Raw genomic sequence first — 19,261 nt, forward strand, 5'->3', positions numbered from 1 at the left:
TCCAGAGCCTGACCTCAGGTACTTAGGAGAGAGGGGAAGAGGCTCTTAAGACAGCTCTTTTCCTTGGGAACTAAGGTGCACATGGAGGGGTGTGTGTTCCAGCTTCTCGGGCTATTTGGAGTAAAACATGCAAATGGAAGGCAGCACAGGCACCACTGTCATTTTTCTTTGTTGTAAAATTTTAGAGCTGGGAATGTCCTTAGACACCATCTGTTCTATTTCCTTTTTATTCAGATGAGGGAACAGGAAAGGATAAATGCTCAAAGTCACAAAGAAAGTCAGAGGCAAACTCAGATTAAAATCTGAATCTTTTGAATCCAAGTGCGTTTCTTCTCTTTACGGTACTATACTGTCAGCCTCTCAACTTATTAACGAGGGAAAAGGCTGTAACCACGAAAAGACTGAGAGGCTCCTGGTTCAGTTCCTACATTTTTCAGATAAGGAGTTCGAGACCTTACCCAGAGTTCCTCGCATCAGTAAAAGGCTTAGAATTTAGAACTTCTGATTCTCAGTCTAGTGGCCTGTCCGCTTGAAAACACTGCCCTCTGTTAAACTAGATGCTAAATAAGCCTGAGATATTTCTACTCGTGATGAAATTATTCTATAAAAAGAAAATCATTTTGAAAGTATCTAAAATGATGAATAGGTTTATGATTTAACATGTTCCATTTACTCATCTGACATAGAATGAAGAATTAATTTCCTTCAGTGCCTTGTGTTTTATAACTACCTTACTGATATCAAACATTAAGCTTTCTTGTGTGCAATGGAAAAATAAAACCTAACTAATACTGCAAATGCAGAAAAAGAAAAAAAGTGAGCCACCGGTGGAAGGAAAGCATGCGTCTCAAGAATTTACATTTTGAATTAACAGGATCTTAAAAACAAGACTCTTTTTAAAAAAGCAGTGCTGACGTCTTCACTGGGAAATGCCCCTTTGATTTCTCCATCTGTGCCCCTTTCCTCTTCTATTCACTTTGGCCTCTGAGCTTGGCTGATGCCCAAGCTCCAGAGGAACTGGCCAGTCCTGGGTATTTGGCCTCAACCCGGAGGGGCACTGCTTGTAAGAGGGTCCTGAGGCCAAGACAGAGAAGCTATAGTTAGAGATCTTTTTGAGGAAATTCTGTCTGAGTGAATGGAATTTAAAACCTACGCCACTGACTGAGCAGTTCTGGCTCTTGGCAAAGCATGTGAGGCAGATGGAACTTTTTATCTTTGTTGTTTCTACTGGTTCCTTTTTCTATTCCCTTCCCCTCCTTTTTTCCCCTCAGAGTCATAAATGATATAACCTGGGCAGGTAGAAATGCAGATTCCTGTAGGGGAGAAAGGAGCAAACCGGCACTAAGCCACAATCGGCAAGGGTTGGGGTACAAATGATTAGAGTAAGAGGGGACTTGGGGTGCTTCAAGCCCAAATGAGAGGATGGAAGGCAAAAGTCAGGTTCCCATTTAAGCTGAGGTGAATGGCCAAGGGGTTGCTAATCAAAGGACGGAGAGATCACTACCATGAGCAGCAGGATTCTCAGGGCAGGTCTGGGAGAAAGGCCTCCCTAAGAATTCCTGGAAAGCAAAGTCTTACCTAGGGACAGTGGAGGGCAAGAAAGCCAGAGCTCTTCATTGCTGGCTGGGATGCAGAGCAGAGAGATGTGCAAGGCGCTGTGTGGAGGGAAGAGTTGGTTCTCAGCTGAGTGACTCATGAAGAGAAGCATGGACAGCCGGGAACTGAACAAGCAAAAAGGATCTAGGGTTAAAGTTTGAGACTTTCCCCCATAGTCTCAGTAAGTTCGCTATAATTTTTTTAGGCTAACCTTTTGACATTATGCTCATTTCTATAATTTTATAAGTAAAATTTTTCTAAAAACCTTAGTTTGCTTTTTAACCTTTAGAGCAGTGGTTCTCAACCTTGGCTGCACATTAGAATCACCTGGGAATCTTTTTAAAATCCTGATTTCTGGGCCTCATCCTCCAGAAATTCTGTTTCTTTGTTATGGGGTGGGGCCACAACATGAGTAATAAAGAAACAGAATTTCTGCAGGATGAGGCCCAGAAATCAGGATTTTAAAAAGATTCCCAGGTGATTCTAATGTGCAGCCAAGGTTGAGAACCACTGCTTCAGAGGTAAACAAATCTGTGAGTACTCATATGTGGAATCTAATGAACAAAATAAACTGATGAACAAAACAGATACAGAGACATAGAAACATGGAACAGACGGCTGAATCTCAGAGGGAAGGTGGGGGAGGGTAGGTGGATGGGAAGAGATCAACCACAGAACTTACATGCATATATTTATAACGCATTGACAAAGACAATAGAATGGTGAAGGCCTGGGGGAGGGGAGGGAGTGGGCTAGAAGGGGGTCAATGCGGGGGAGAGGGGGACATATGTAATACTTTTTTTTTTTTGCAGTGGTTCTCAACCTTCTGGTCCTTTATTTTTTTCCCCTTTATTAATTAAGATATTACAAATGTGTCCTTATCCCCCCAATGTCCCCTCATCCCCCAATCCTGCCCTCACCCTCACCCCCTGTTGTCCACATCCATAACTTACGCTTATATGCATGCATACAAGTCCTTCAGTTGATCTTTCCCCCTCACCCCGACCCTTGCCTGCCTTCCCTCTGAGTTTTGAGCATCTGATCGATGCTTCTCTGTCTCTACATCTGTTTTTGTTCATCGGTTTATGTTGTTCATTATAATCCACAAATGAGTGAGAGCATGTGATATTTATCTTTCTCTGACTGACTTATTTCACTTAGCAGAATGCTCTCCAGCTCCATCCATGCTGTTGCAAATGGTAGGAGTTCCTTCCTTTTTACAGCTACATAGTATTCCATTGTGTAGATGTGCCAAAGTTTTTTAATCCATTCATCTCATGATGGGCACTTAGGCTGATTCCAAATCTTAGCTGTTGTAAATTGAGCTGCTATGAACATAGGGGTGCATATATCCTTTCTGACTGGTGTTTCTGGTTTCTTGGGATATATTCCTAGTAGTGGGATCACTGGGTCAAATGGAAGTTCCATTTTTAGTTTTTTGAGGAACCTCCATACTGTTCTCCACAGTGGCTGCACCAGTTTGCATTCCCACCAGCAGTGAACGAGGGTTCCTTTTTCTCCGCATCCTCGCCAGCATTTGTCATTTGTTGATTTGTTGATGATTGCCATTCTGACAGGTGTGAGATGGTACCTCATTGTCGTTTTGATTTGCATCTCTCCGATGATTAGTGACTTTGAGCATGTTTTCATATGTCTCTCAGCCTTATGTATGTTCTCTTTCAAAAAGTGTCTATTTAGGTCCGTTGCTCATTTTTTGATTGGGTTGTTTATCTCCTTTTTGTTAAGTTGTATGAGTTCCCTATAAATGTTGGAGATTAAACCTTTATCGGAGATATCATTGGCATATATGTTCTCCCATGCAGTGGGTTTTCTTGTTGTTTTGTTGATGGTTTCTTTTGCTGTGCAGAAGCTTTTTATTTTGATATAGTCCCATTTGTTTATTTTCCCTTTAGTTTCCATTACCCTAGGAGCTGTGTCAGTGAAGAAATTCCTTCGGCATATATCTGAGATTTTGCTACCAGTGGATTCCTCTGCTATTCTTATGGTTTCCCGTCTTATGTTAAGTCCTTTATTCATTGAGTTTATTTTTGTGTATGGTGTAAGTTGGTGGTCTAGTTTCATTTTTTTTTTTTTGCATGTGTCTAACCAAATTTCCCAGCACCATTTATTGAAGAGACTATCTTGACTCCATTGTATGTTTTTGCCTCCTTTGTCAAATATTAATTGAGCATCGTGGTTTGGGTTGATTTCTGGGCTCTCTATTCTATTCCATTGATCTATATGTCTGTTCTTGTGTCAGTACCAGGCAGTTTTGAAAACAGTGGCTTTATAATACAGCTTGGTATCTGGTATTGAGATCCCTCCTACTTTGTTCTTCTTTCTCAGGATTGCAGCTATTCAGGTTTTTTTTTTTTTAATCATATGTAATACTTTCAACAATAAAGATTTAACTTCAAAACAACAAAAACAAAAACAGATCTGTGAGGTACACAGATATCCTGAACGTTAAGAAGTACCTCAGGCCTATTATTTTTGAGACTAGGAATAAAAGTAGGACACTGGTTTTCTCAGCACTCTTTCGTCCTTATTGTATGATGGCTACATGTTTTTGGTTATCAAAAGAAAGAGGACACTTAGTGATGTATGATGTAAAGAAGGTTAATCGAACTAAAATCCAAAAGTATCTTAAGAAACTCAAGTTATAGGCGGGTGCCAGCATGAAATTTAACAAGAGTAATTATAAGGTTGTCTAGTTACTACTCCCATCTTATACACTACACCAAGCATGTCAAACTCGTGGCCTGTGGGTCTCATGCCTTGTTTATTTGGCCTGTGTTAGCTTTTGAATTTGATATGCTTGCCTTGCACCATCCTACAACCATGCCATACCATCCACCATCCTACAAAAAAACAGACAAAAATTGCACTAGCCCGGAAAGGCAATGATGAAATGCAATTTAGTAGTAGTCATACAGAAAAGACTTAAGAGTTTTACATGAGGTAATGTTATGGGGATGTTAAAAAAAATTCCAAAATGAACTTAGAAGCTCCATTCTTAGAAGTTCCTCTAGAACAGCGGTTCTCAACCTGTGGGTCGCGATCCCTTTGGGGGTCAAACCACCCTTTCACAGGGGTTGCCTAAGACCATCGGAAAACACATAAATAATTACATATTGTTTTTGTGATTAATCACTATGCTTTAATTATGTTCAATTTGTAACAATGAAATTGGGGGTCACCACAACATGAGGAACTGTATTAAAGGGTCGCGGCATTAGGAAGGTTGAGAACCACTGCTCTAGAATGAGGGGAACTGTGCTTTCAGACCCTCTTTCTGGGTACCACTCTTTAAGAAAACCATGGGAAAACTAGTTATTAAATACTTATCCATATTATATGTGTATGATTGTAGGAATGGAGGATGTTTAACTTAGAGAAAATGAGAAAAAATATCAATTCAAATATCAATTATCTTTTTTTATATCACTCCAATGTGGTCCTCAGACTAGTAAGTAGGAACTAAAAGGAATATTAAACATAATAGTAAGTCACCCTGGGAGATAATGAGTTCCCTGTTCTTGGGAAAATCAAGCATAAGATAAACAGCCACTTCTTGGGAATGTTGAAAGGGCATTAACATCTCATGTGAAATCATAATGACTAATATAGCATTTACTCTGGTCCTGGCATGATTCTACTAGTGAGTACTTCACATGTACCTCTTCATTTAATCCTTACAAGTACCCTATAAGGAAGGTGCTCTTTTATAGAAATAAAACTGAGGCTTATAGAAGTTAATTAACTTAACCAAGTACATGTAGCTAGCAAGTGGGAGCCCAGGCATCTGTCTCCAGAGTCCATACTCTTGACAACTTTACTCTAGTGCAGCTGGGATGTTCATTATAGCGCGCTTTACCTAACACAGAGTCCCTTATTCACTGGTAGCATGGAATTTTAGAGGATGCAAAAAGAAACTCAAACGTTTACCCTACCAGATTTTAGTCCTTCTTAGGCCCAATTTTGAAAGCTTCCAACCTGACAAGAAGTTAATGAACTGAGAGTGTGCCACCTCTAATCCCTGTTCAATATCTACCGGTTTGGTATTAGGATGGGCATGTAAAGATGATATAATTGGAGACAGCCAGAGGATGGGAAAAGAAAAGGAGAGTGATGCAGAAGTGGGGCCTCTGTTGAGAAATGGAAAAGGGAACTAGACTTGCAGCTATTTCTCAAATGCCAATTTAGGAAAATGAGGCAGCCTTGGAGCAGAGTCAATGCCATTAGTTAAGGATGATGACAGAACACAATTTGTTTCTGCAGATTTACTTATCCTTCAGTTTTTCCTTTCCAATCTGTTATGTATAGCGTAGTAAGTCTCATAAAAAATCCATGGTACTTTCTTCAGGGTACAAGGTGAACTATCTAAGGCTCCATAAAAAATTTCTATGAGTGACAGAATTTCATCAGGGAATGAAGGCACCTCTCCATAGAAAGGCCTGCTCCAGGCATTACACATTCTACTTTCTCTTTTAGTGGTCAAGGTAGCGATACATTGAATTTATTGCCAAATGGCCCTTTTATTTTGATCTATGTACTGAGATTTCTCCTATCTAAGGTTAATGAGAACCACCAGCCAAAAGAATGAGTCTCACAGACATTTTCTTTCTATATTGAGAAACCCAGAAAAGTGGTTCAGATATTAGAATAAAGAAAACAGAAATTACTTGGCTCCCTCATAGAGATCCAGAATTTATAAATGGTAGAAAACAAATTTGCATTACTTAAAACATATCTTTTGGATTTACAAATTCATGAAATTGCAATTGCTGTGAGATGCTTAAGGTCATCAATAATTTTCTATGTGAGCACACACAATACAGTAATTTAGTTCTGATTCAGTTTCTAATATTGATAGGATCAATGGTTCATACTTGTAATTCTCTATAAATGAGGGGATAAAAAAAAACATGAGAGCTTATGCACAGCAATAACAGCGAGAAATTAGAGAGAAGAAAAAAGAGGGAGAGACAGGAAAGATAATCCATAAAATCTGAGTTTATCTGTGACTTTAATGAGTCAGACTTCCAAAAAGCTCTGACCTTTGAAAACCATTTAGCTTGACTCCAGGGGGAGGTTGGGAAGACTGAGTAGCTGAAGTTCGCAGAGAGATTTCAAGATTCCTTCTGTTCTTTATTCGTTGGCTTACCAGTTAAGTTTCCTTTTCATTTGATCCTATTTGGGGAATGTCAGAGACATGATGAGAGATTCAATAAACATGGGTTTCAAGTAAAATCACAAGCTATCGTTTGAGGGGGGAAATGAAGCAGTGCTAGGAGTGCAGGAATCAAAGAGATTTTCTCAATATCAAATGCTGATTAATGGTGTTGAGAAATTTCCCCTGGCATTAGAGAACCTGCCTCCAAAATAATCAGCTCTGACTTTATAATTTGAGGACGCTGTAAGGTTTGGAAGCTGAGTGGGGTGTGACTGGAGAACTTTCTTCTGATTACTCTACTGGGGAAATGCCGTCTCATCACTTTTCATTGGGTTTCATATTTTTAAATATTGTTTGACTGGAAAAAAATAACACCCTCTAGGAACTGTCCATGTCCTCCATTTAGTTATCAGTTGCTCTAGGGCAGTGGTCGGCAAACCGCGGCTCGCGAGCCACATGCGGCTCTTTGGTTCCTTGAGTGTGGCTCTTCCACAAAATACCACGTGTGGGAGCGCACGTACAGTGCGTTTGAAACTTTGTGGCCCATGTGCAGAAGTCGGTTTTCGGCCTGGGCGAGTCTATTTTGAAGAAGTGGCGTTAGAAGAAGTGGGGGGTGTCGGTAGGTCCATCGGTCGGTCGGGCTACGGGAGACAGGCGCAGGTGGGCCGCGGGATACGCAGAGCCGGGGAGGCACGTGAGATTCATGCACTAGTTGAGTGAGCCAGTCAGTCAGCAGTCTCATTGTGCAGTGGTTAGGGATGTTGAGATGGTTTGGACATATAGAGAGGATGAACGAAAGGAGATAGACGAAACAACTATACAAGACGAGTTGGAAGGGGTCGACCTCATCGAACGTACTTCGATCAGATTGAGGACGTTTTTAGCAAAGACCAGCTTAGGAGTACTCTAATTAAGTTAATAACAATGTACCTACCTATATAGTTTACGTTTAAAAAATTTGGCTCTCAAAAGAAATTTTAATCGTTGTACTGTTGATATTTGGCTCTGTTGACTAATGAGTTTGCCGACCACTGCTCTAGGTTGATCACCTCTGGGCAGAGGGTGCCATAGAACCAAGCACTTTGTAGCACATCAGAGGAATTAAACATCACCTCTGTGTTGAGAGGCAGTCTATCAGAAGTTTAGGCACACAGATGGTGGAGCCATATTGCCTAGGTTCCAAATCCTGACTCCATTCTTGAATAGTTCTTTGCCTAACTCTTACGGTAGTTGGCACATAGAATGAGTGAATTAATGTATGTAAAACATAAAATGTTGAGCACATGGTGAGGCTATGTAAGTTTTTTGTTATTGTTCTTTACTCCCTGGTATATTTTTATTTACTGTCTCTGTGAAATCATAATGTGAATTTATACACGTATTGCTGGAAAACTAGAGAGAGAAATTAAATTAATAAAGAAGATAAAGAGACATATTTATCAAGTAACTTTATTGTGCCAGGCATCATGCTAGTTGTTATATACAAATACATCACCTTACTGAGTCATCTCAACCACACTAGGAAGTAGATTTAATTCTCATTCTATAGGTGAGAAAACAGGAGAGAAGGATCACACCGCTTCTAATGGGGAACCAGGATTTGAATTGAGGCCTATCTAACTCTGCAGCCCATGCTTTTTCTACCACACGACACAGTCTCTCTTAAGAGGAAAATTTATAATAATCAGAATGAGTGAAAAATTCACTTCCTTAGTTTAGGCCCATGACCCGAGTTTCCTCTAAAAGCAGGGAACTTTTTCATGGGGCTTGAGTGTGTAACTTTGAATGAAATTAACTAGAGTGGAGTGGCGGCTAGTTAGAAAGCTGCCGAGACAGGAAACACAGCTTTAGTCCAGTTGGTGGCCCAGCAGGGAGGGGGTATGCTGGTGCAGATTTTCTCCAGTTGGGTGCTCCTTTCCAAAGGTGGGGGCGTGGTCTGGAAAAAAATGGCACCACAGCTGGGAGAGCTTTGGAGACTGGTGAATGTTTGAAGACAGAAGTACATTAAATAGTTATTTCTTGGGGTTTCCCATTTCATTTTTATGTTTGGCTTCTGTCAACTGGAGGAGACATCTTTTGTATATACACACCTTTCTGAGGTTTCAGAGGAAATGGTTATTTAATAGCTGAAAACTCTAGTTGAGTAGAATAAATTACTTTGAACTACTCTGTGGGGTACAGAGAGGAAGAAAACATTATAATTGGATGAAGAGGAGAGAGATTAGAGACAGGGAGATCAGTCAGGAATAATTTTTTTTAAACTATAAAATTGGCAGAACATGGATGGATTAAATAAGGGAAACCAAGGAAAGGAAGTTGTTGAAGAAGCTACTGGATTTCTGACGGTGCCACTGGAAAGTTGGTTTATTAGGGTAAGCCTTAATCCAGTGACTGAGAGTCACTATGGTGCCAGGCACCATTCTCGCTGCTGCACACAAAGATGTCATTTCCTCGAACCTTTCCAACCACATCAGAACCTGGAAGAAAGGATTTAGAGAAAACAGGACCATGTTAGTGGAGGAGAGATGTTCATTTTTACAGAACTTGATATTCTGGAGCAGGGAAAGCATTCATGTGGAGGTAACTGAGCAAGTAGTTGGGCATGAGGTCTATGAGGACTTCAATTCACCCATAAACTCTTAAGATGGTAAATCCTGCCAAGGGTCTGAGGAGAAGACTTTAACTGCAGCTCTGAATCTTAATCACCAGTCCCTTTTGAAACTTTTAAACAAATGGTATCAAACTGAGCTCTCAAATATTCCCTTCTTTTCTAGCTATAGAAACATGACTAAAGCCTTGAAGATAGTACTCCTGTTTAAACATATGCGTATGTTAATGAGAAAAGTTTACTTATTTCATGTAGGGGGAAAATAGTTTATTTTTCTGACATGTGATAAGATACAGTATGAGGCTATAATATTTCAGACATTCTGTATTAGAAGATTTGAAGACAAAGATGGTAAGCTTCCTAAAAAGATACTGATTGCATTCTAACTTGACTTTTTAGGTTGATTTTTAAATGTGATAGAAGTATGCTGCAGAAGTTTTCTGAAGCTATAAGACATATAGCATTGAAGTTAATACGCAGAAGAAATGTTCTCTCTATTAACTGGTTTACTAGATGTATTAGTTTCCTAGGGTTGCCATAACAAATCACCACAGGCTAGGTGGCTTAAATGACAGACATTTATTTTCTGCCGAAAACCAAGATGAAGGTGCTGGCAGAGATGGTTTCCTCTGAGGACCACTGGGGAGGAAACTGGTTCCGACCTTTCTCCTTTGCTTGCAGATGGCGGCTCTCCTGCTGCCTCTTCACATGGTTGTCTCTCGGTGCAGACATGCCTCGTGGCATGTATTTGTGTATCCACATTTCTCCTTTTTTTAAAAAAAATATTTTTATTGATTTCAGAGAGGAAGGGAAAGGGAGAGAGAGATAGAAACATCAATGATGAGAGAGAATCATTGATCAGTTGCCTCCTGCACGCCCCACACTGAGGATCGAGCCCACAACCTGGGCATGTGCCCTTTAGGAATTGAAACCCGACCTCCTGGTTTGTAGGTTGATGCTCAACCACCGAGCACATCGGCCAGGCAACGTTTCTTCTTTTTATAAGGACGCCAGTCAGGTTGGATTGGGGCTTACCCTAACAACCTCATCTTAACTTAATCACCTTCTTAAGGCCCTATCTGCAAATACAGTCACATTCTTAGGAATTAGGGGTCAGAGCTTCAATGGAAGATTTTGGTGGAGCACAATTTAGCCCACAACATTATATGAACTGAACTTGGCATGGGACAAACAGAAAGCAACTTAATTTCTTTTGTCACCACTTTAAAAAAGTCTTGTTCCATCTAAATAAGTACTAATTTTTTTCCCCCAGCGTGGGCCTGTCTTGGACTCAGAATCTACAGTGAGGAAAAAGGCATTAAGAAGGAATGGTGGGCCTCTCCCCTCTTCTGACTTGCTCTGACAGTCCTCAGTCCCCACCTTACTGTGATACCAGCTATGGCTTTGCTACCTCAGTGTGGTTGGCAGGTCAGCAGCATCAGCACCATCAGAAATACAGACTATCAGGGCCCTGCCTCTACATTTCTCAACCTGAATCTGATGAATCTGCATTTTAACAAGATGCCCAGGTGATTATTGCTCTTTCCAGAAAACCAGGACCTTCAGGGCCAACAGACAGAAACTCTGTGTCTTCCAGACACGGGTGCGAGGTTGTGAGGATGAAGGAGAGGTATGGGACAGAAGGTCTGCTGCTGGAGTGTTAATCTGACTTGGAAGGCCTCTGTGTAGCCCTAATCCCAGTTGTTTGTGAGTCATTTGACTTGTCCCTGGCATGAACAATGTAATCTCTGATTTCTTACTATTGCCCATCAGCCCCTGCTTCAGCAGTATATCCCACACAGACTCTTTGTTTTGGGACCTTGACTTACACCTGATTCTCTCCTCTAGTGTCCACCAGAAAACCTGTGACATTTCTCTGCTCAGTTGTAGAAGTGTGGGCTACTTCTGCAACGAACCTCTCTCCTCGCTGTGTCTTCAGAGGCAGGTCCAGGCCAGCCTTTTGCTTGAGTTTCTACCCAGCCAACTTCAGTGGACACAGCCAGGCTTCCTCTCCCTCTCACCCGGCTGGATGCATTATATGCTTGTAAATATTCTCCCAAATTCTGCAATGAGATGGTTAGAGAAAAATGCCATCTGCTTTGATTACTCTCTCTGGATTGAGTTTCTGGATTACCTTTTTAGGTAACCCTTGAGCAAATTTATGGATATGTAAGCTCTTAACACTGTTCTTTACTCTGGGGTTTCAGATGAAAATCAGAGGCAACAGGAACAAGTCTACTTATAGTGCTATATATATCAGTAATTTCACTATTGAGACAATTTAAGCACATTTAGATTCAGGCTTTATCTATAGACAATTATATGACTTAATTTATGGACTTGTTTTCTCAAGGTATTGCTTCAGTCAATATGGTTGGACCAGTTTGGTGTGTAGAATTAGTCTCAGAGACTTTCATCATTCTTTTCAGGTGGTTTCTTCAGACAGGCAAGTGGATAGACAGAGCAAATGGGAGTTATTTTGTAGGCTGGAGATGACAAAGGAAAAGATTTCTGAGAGATAGATTTAAGGTCTCTTCAGCCTTCTTTCCCAGAAACTCTGAATTAAGGCACTTTACTTAGCATTCGCCTATCTCTGGTCTTTTGTGTTCATGCTTCTCAAATAAAGACTTAGTTCTGATCTACTGTATTGCTAATTTTGGCCTGATCACCAAACTCCAACAGCCTGTTTCTATGCTATTTCTGCTTTGTTCTTGATTTCTTTTTTTTCCCTCATCCCACAAGAAGCCATAGGTTTTTAATGATAGAGTACAAATTTCAAACCAAGCTGCAGTTACTCTTTTTAAAAATATATTTTTATTGATTTCAGAGAGGAAGAGAGAGGGAGAGAGAGATAGAAACATCAATGATGAGAGAGAATCATGGATCATCTGCCTTCTGCACACCCCCTACTGGGGATCGAGCACACAACCCGGACATGTGCCCCGACTGAACCATGTCCTCATGGTTCATAGGTCAATGCTCAACCATTGAGCTACCACCGTAGATGGGCTGCAGTTACTCTTTTAAAGCCCCCCCCCCCACTCCTCATTTTTAGATGCTTACAATGTCATTCTTGTTCCTCAGGGCTTGGACTGCCTTTGCTTTCAACACATTTGCTTGTGATGTGACCAACTCTATGTCTTTAACTTCCCCAATCCTCTTTACTCTCCTCTTGTATAGTTGGAGTCTGTGTGTTTCCTTGAATGTTGTGACAGCTTCACCTTGAACTTTGAATTTCTCAGCAGCTGCTAGCTGTGTTTGCTGAGATGAATCTTACATTTTGGCTTTTCCCCAAATTATGGAGGTATCTGAAACAGGGCTCTTGTAGACATCTGGTTTTGTGATGATAAAGAGGATATTCTTAGATTTCCTAGTAACCTCTGAAACCTGTTAGGACCCAGTTTATGGTGCTGCCTTTTCACACTGGCTCCCTTTGCTTTACTGACTTGTTGTTTATCAATTTCAGCAGCTGCTGCCAGCTGGGCTTGTGTGGTTGCCTGTGTGGTGTTCCTCGAGTTCTGGCACTGATTCATCACTGTCCGGTTCTGTTCCAGACCCTGTTTCAGCCTGGGGCTGTGGCAGCTCCTGCTCAGTAGCAGGGATGATTTCTGAGGTTTCACAGGGTTCTTTGTGCGGGGAACGCAGAACCTAGATGATGGCAGAAAGAGAGACAGTGAGAGTGTGACCCATACCTGTTGTAGAAGAAAGCCTGGCAGCTTTGCTCTTGATTTCAATGCTCATATTTCCAACCCTGAATTTGCAACCTGTCTGGATTTCTACTTCTCCCTTGTTGAGTTCTGGTGTCTGTGGCCCTGAATTTGCTTCACTATGATTTGTCCCATTGTCATGACTCAGAAGGAAGGATTCTGCCACTGCTTCCACTGATCTATGATTAATAAAGATTTCAAAGTTAAGGCATCTTTAACTACAAAGTATTTTTTTGATTTAATTTTACCTTTATTGAAGTCACTTTTGAAACGTGAGAGAAACATAGTTTTGCCTTCTTTTCAAAGCTATCACAACTTCCTAAAAATGGTGGCAGAATTAAATCCTGACAGACTCAGAAATTTGTTCCTTTTCCAGGTAATTACACGGTGTGGGCTGCTCATAAATGGGTTCACTAATGCAGCTCGCACAGTGTATGGCAGAGTGTGGCAACTTGGGGGAAATCAGTGGTTCATATTCTACAATAACTGAAAAAAATGAAAAGTTCTTTTTGACCAGAGCCTGGCCTTCCCTCAAAAGATAGGAGATAGGATTAACACTGGTTGGCCTTGATAGGCCGAAATGGACCAGCAGGTAGAAGAGGGCAGCTGAAGTGGAACACATGGAAATAGAAACTGGCCTTCCAGGACACCTGGGTGTCTACTGCACAGGGCACAACAAACAGGATATGTGCAGGGATGAGGGATGGTTTAGCAGATACTGGTTTTCAACCTGGTTTCAAAAGAGCCAGTTCATTTCCTCAGCAAATATTTTTGAAGTTCTGATGTAAGTCACTCATTATACAGTGATATATACCAACTGACAAAGACACAGATAACCTCATCAGGAAGGGAGCATGGTCTTTGGATAGTGGCAGACAGACTGTGGAGCAAAAGTGGCAGCGCATTCCAGAGGCAGTTCCCCAAGTCAGCAGCAGGAGCTGAGCCCAACGGGAGTGTTGCCTATGGATTTCCTATCGGTGCTACTTCTGGGAACCATTTGAAATTGTTGTTGTTTTGTTAGTATTAATGATATACCAGGAAGATGAAAATCAAGGATTCGTGAGAAGTATCGATAAAGCACACATTGTAATTACATAGTTAGAATAAGATGACTATTTAATGTTATTTTAAGTGTATGAACACTTAAACATTCTAGCTTATTATCACTGGCAGGTTGGCGTCACAAAGAAAGAACATTGTCTCGCCAGGCTAAATCAAAATCAATTCCCTTAGGGAAGTGCTCCTAGTTGGAGTCAATTGTTTCTTTCTCTGAGCTCTCATCATATCCATATCAGGGATGTCAATATTGGCTATTGGGTAGGTCTCTGTGTTAGGAAGGATTCTAAGGCAAACTATGATCTCAAAGGGAAAAAAAAGAATGTTATGAATGGACATTGATGCCTGCCAAGTTCTCCAGAGGGAAGACAATGGGAGATATTTGTGATTGTTGTGTATTTGCCATTTCAGGTCTGTACCTTCACTTGATACTCAGCACATATTGCTCCAGATGTATAACTACTTATCCATTTATTTATACAGGAAATTCTCACTCTTCACGATGGAGCTTCCTGTGAGCTGAATGTAAAATTGGGTTTTCATAAAATGGATTGTGCTTTTCCAGATGAGGAATGTTTTCATTGTGGGATGCATTTCCACCCAAACACTCAGCATCAAATATACCAGAAATGGCAAACAAAGAATATCTCACAGAAGAAAAAAAAGGCCTTGAAACAAAAGAATTGTATCTGCTGCAGAAGTTAGAGATGAAAAGGACCACCTATGACTTTGCTACCTAAGTGTGGTTGGCAGAAAGGCAGCATCAGTACCCTTAGATTATCAGAAATGCAGAATACCAGGGCCCTGCCTTTGCATTTCTCAACCTGAATCTGATGAATCTGCATTTTAATAAGATCCCCAGATGCTTCTAGTTCTGTCCAGGAAACCAGACCAGGAGGACTAGCAGACAGAACAAAGTCTATTATAACCACTGGAAGGGGGCATAAGCCCAGTGCAAGGGGGACACAGGACCAGGCCAAGTCATCTGGAAGGTTGCAAGGAAGAGCTGCATCATAAGACATACTTCCAGGCTGGGCCTGGAAACTCACTGCAAGCTCACGGGGCTTCTTCCTGGGAGAGATGATGTGGCTCTTCTAAAATCCCAACCAGTGTCTTGGCTAGAGTTGGCACTCAGAGATTAATCAGTGGGGAGCAGGGCTCTGAAGTGTAATAAACAAAGGGGGAGAGAAATAGACATGTCTACTCCATCCCACTCCCCTCAGGCTGCTCATTAAAATCATCTGGGGAGCCTTGGACACCGTCCAGTGCCTGGGAACTACCCCAGAGATTCTGATTTAATTGGTCTGAGGTTTGTCCCAAGCTTCAGTATTTAAAACATTTCTCTAGTTATGTGCAAACAGCATCGCAAAGTCTGTAATATTTTATTTGTTTATAGAACTTTAAAATAAAGATCCGCAGAGAAGAAAATAAGTATTTACACTTCACAAAAAAGCAGCTGTAGCCCAGCCAGTGTGGCTCAGTGGTTGAGCATCAACCTATGAACCAGAAGGTCACGATTCCATTCCCAGTTAGGGCACATGCTGGGATTGTAGGCTCCATCCCCAATATGGGGCGTTGCAGGAGGCAGCCAATCAGTGATTCTCTCTCATCATTGATGTTCCTATTTCTCTCTCCCTCTCCCGTCCTCTCTGAAATAAAATGTATTTATATATATATTTATATATTATATATACATGTGTATATATATATTTAAAGCAGCTATACTACAGCATAAATATCTGCTATACAAATTAATATAAAAACTAAAGTAAACATTTAATTGGAAACATCTTTTTATTGTGTCAGGACCTTGAAGGATGACAGTGAGGATGAATTTGAAGATCTGTATATGTATTTTAAACTACAAATAAAATATTCTGCTTTAATTTTATTTAATATTTTTGTCACAAACAGATTCTCAGAAGTATCCATTGGGATAAGAATTGGGAGACTGGATCTGCTCTGTGACTTCTTGCTAGCCATTAACTGTTCTTGAAACTGATGAACGTGTGGGTGAAGGTGAAGACTGGGTGTTAATTAGACTGTCTGGAAGTGGAGCAGCTCCACAAAAGGCTAATCTTGGAAACAAGGAGATTCTTTTCATTACCTTAACACCTAGTTTGCAAATTCTTATGAAGATAAGGAGCAAGAAGCTAACTCTCACTGGGTGCCTATTCTGTGCTGAACTAGGTTTTCTCATTTCGTTTTGACAACTACCTTGTAAATTAGATATTTTTCGGAGGATAAAACAAGCTCAGAGAGACTAAGTAAATTGTACGTAGATAATAAATGGAAGATCAGGATTTGATCTCAGGAATGTCTGTCTCCAGGGTCTAGGGCAGTGGTTCTCAACCTTCCTAATGCCACGGCCCTTTAATACAGTTCCTCATGTTGTGGTGACCCCCAACCATAAAATTATTTTTTGTTGCTACTTCATAACTGTAATTTTGCTACTGTTATGAATTGTAATGTAAATATCTGATATGCAGGATGTATTTAGGCGACCCCTGTGAAAGGGTCGTTCGACCCCAAAGGGGTCACGACCCACAGGTTGAGAACCGCTGGTCTAGGGTCTTTGTATGACACACATGCTATATGTTCCCCAGAGGGCAGAAGGGCCTGTTAGATCATGTTTCTTTATATCCATAAAGATATTTTCTACACATGAAAGATGGCTGACAATTATTTCTTTAAGATTCAGCAATTGTTTTGTATGTGAAACATACTAGGCAGATGTGTACAGCTCTGTTTTATATTGTGTGAGTGGGCTGTGACCTGGCTCCCCTCACTTTTCATCACCTCCCTTGATTCTCTTTTTGGTGAATCTTTGACTATTCCAATCCTATGATATGTTTCTTCTTTCCCTGAGGATCTAAATAGAGCCAAATGCCAGCTGAACTCCCAGCTTCTCTCTAAATTCTGTAGCTGCTGATTATGGCCGGATAGTCTGTAAGTTTAGGTGGAGGGTCAGATTGGCCCAAGCATGGTGTTTGAGCCTTGATTTCAGGTAGAGCCAGGTGGAACTAGGGAAGACTCGTAGCCTCAAACACTCTAATTTAGAGAGTAGTTCAGGCTTAACACCCAGTAGTTAGCATTATGGGTTTCTGAGCCCCTGTGAATTTCTGAATTATTGATGGGACTGAATAAAACAGGCTGTTTTCAAAGGTTAATATTCTGAGGCTGCCTCTTCTCTACAATTTGATGCATTTAAGACTGAATCATGAAGGCTGAGCTCATGGGAAAAATTTTTCGATCTTAACAAATGGACACAATATTGAATCATGAAAATGAAAGCTCTATTTTTTGTTGGATTTAAAATTGTTGGATTTGAAATTGATGGGTTAGAAAGTGTTAAAAATGAGCAATTCTGTAAAAAAAGCAACAATCAGTGACTAAAAATTAATACCAGTGACTAAAGATTAATAACAGTTGTAAGATGGGTTTCGTGATGAAAACAGACTTGTGGAGGATTAGGGCAGCTGTATGGGCACATGACTGTCACAAGTTACAGTTTCACTACGAAGCTTGGTGTGAGCATTCACTAGGCTGGGTAAGGGTTAGTTAGCTAAGCGGAAAATGCAGTTTTATAACTGGTCTGAAACTTACCCAGTGCATGACTGTGGGATCTCCCCACCTCCAATTTAATGTTTGACTGATTTCCTCTTCACTTAGAGTTTAGATGAGAGAAACAATAATAATGATAATAATATTATGACTCATTAGGCACGCAACTGTCCTAGGTATTGTGTTCGGCACTTGCATACATTAGCTGTGAAGTTAAAAGCTCATCAGTAGAGAGGACTTAGGGTAGTTTCCACCTCTTACTCCACATCCTAAAGGAGCTATGTCATTTTCAGGGACACCAACATCATTATTATTGAGCTTCTCTGGAATTGCGCTTGGATGGGACAGATAATAGAGTTGAAGATTTCCCCCCTATGTACAAGTCAAGCTCTGTTCAGGAGTCTGTGTGCCCAGAAAAAATTGAGCATTAGGAGTAGACTTGGTAGCATCTGATCCAGATCCTCTGTTATATTGAAGCTTTTCCTGGGCAGGTGAATTTGATGGGGCGAAAATCATGGAATCAAACAGCTTTGAAAATGAACATATAGCCGATTTCTTCTCCCAAGAGAGAAATGTACACTCTCTTCTGGGTGTTGCATCAACAAAAGAACAGATTTGGTGAGCCAAGTTCCAGCTGGATATTGGCACCACTCAACCTCTTGCCTGAGCCCTGTGCAGTGCCCTTCTTGAGACACTTTTCATGACATCCCTGACATAGATTTTATCTGTATTACTAGAGGCCGGGTGTACAAATTCGTGCACCAGTGGGGTCCCTCAGCCTGGCCTGAGGGATCAGGCTGAAACCGGCTCTCTGACAACCCCTGAGGGGTCCCGGATTGTGAGAGGGCCCAGGCCAGGCCAAGAGACCCCCACCGGTGCATGATCAGGGCCGGGGAGGGACATGGTAGGTTGGCCAGCTGGAAGGGACCGAGGGAGGGCTCCAGGGCATGTCTGGCCCATCTCATTCAGTCCCAATGGGCCAGACCTCAGCAGCAGGTTAACCTACCAGTTGGAGTGTCTGCCCCCTGGTGGTCAGTGCACGTCATAGTGAGCAGTGGAGCGGCCTTAGCATATCATTAGCATATTACACTTTGATTGGCTGAACGGCCAACCGGATGACCAGGCACTTAGCATATTAGGCTTTTATTATATAGGACTAGAGGCCCGGTGCACAAAAATTTGTGCACTCGGGGGGGGGGGGGAGGGGGGTCCCTCAGCCCGGCCTGTGCCCTCTCGCAGTCTGGGACCCCTCCGGAGATAACGACCTGCTGGCTTAGGCCTGCTCCCGGGTGGCAGAGGGCAGGCCCAATCCCTAGGTGCAGCCCCTGGTCGGGCTCAGAGCAGGGCCGATTAGGGAGTTGGGACCGCCCCGTCATGCACAGAGCAGGGCAGATTAGGAGGTTGTGATGCCACCCTCATTCACGCTCAGGGTAGGGCCGATTGGGGGGTTGGGGCACCGTCCCCTGTCACACTCAAGGCAGGGTTGATGGGGAGGTTGCGGCGCCACCCCGTCACGCACAGAGCAGGGCCAATCAGGGGGTTGGGGCACCGCCC

At 41.7% G+C, this 19,261-nt stretch overlaps 1 pseudogene across 1 annotated transcript; it reads right to left on the reverse strand.

The window, feature by feature from the left end:
• Positions 1–12,431: 12,431 nt before the first annotated feature.
• On the reverse strand, positions 12,432–15,165 carry LOC308522015 (nascent polypeptide-associated complex subunit alpha-like; annotated as a pseudogene). The gene is made up of 2 exons: positions 14,914–15,165; positions 12,432–13,028 (listed from the first exon to the last, which is right to left on the reverse strand). The product of its transcript is annotated as a nascent polypeptide-associated complex subunit alpha-like (transcript).
• Positions 15,166–19,261: the final 4,096 nt, after the last annotated feature.

Source organism: Myotis nattereri (assembly GCF_964212035.1).
Source record: "Myotis nattereri genome assembly, chromosome: 7".
NCBI lineage: Eukaryota > Metazoa > Chordata > Mammalia > Chiroptera > Vespertilionidae > Myotis > Myotis nattereri.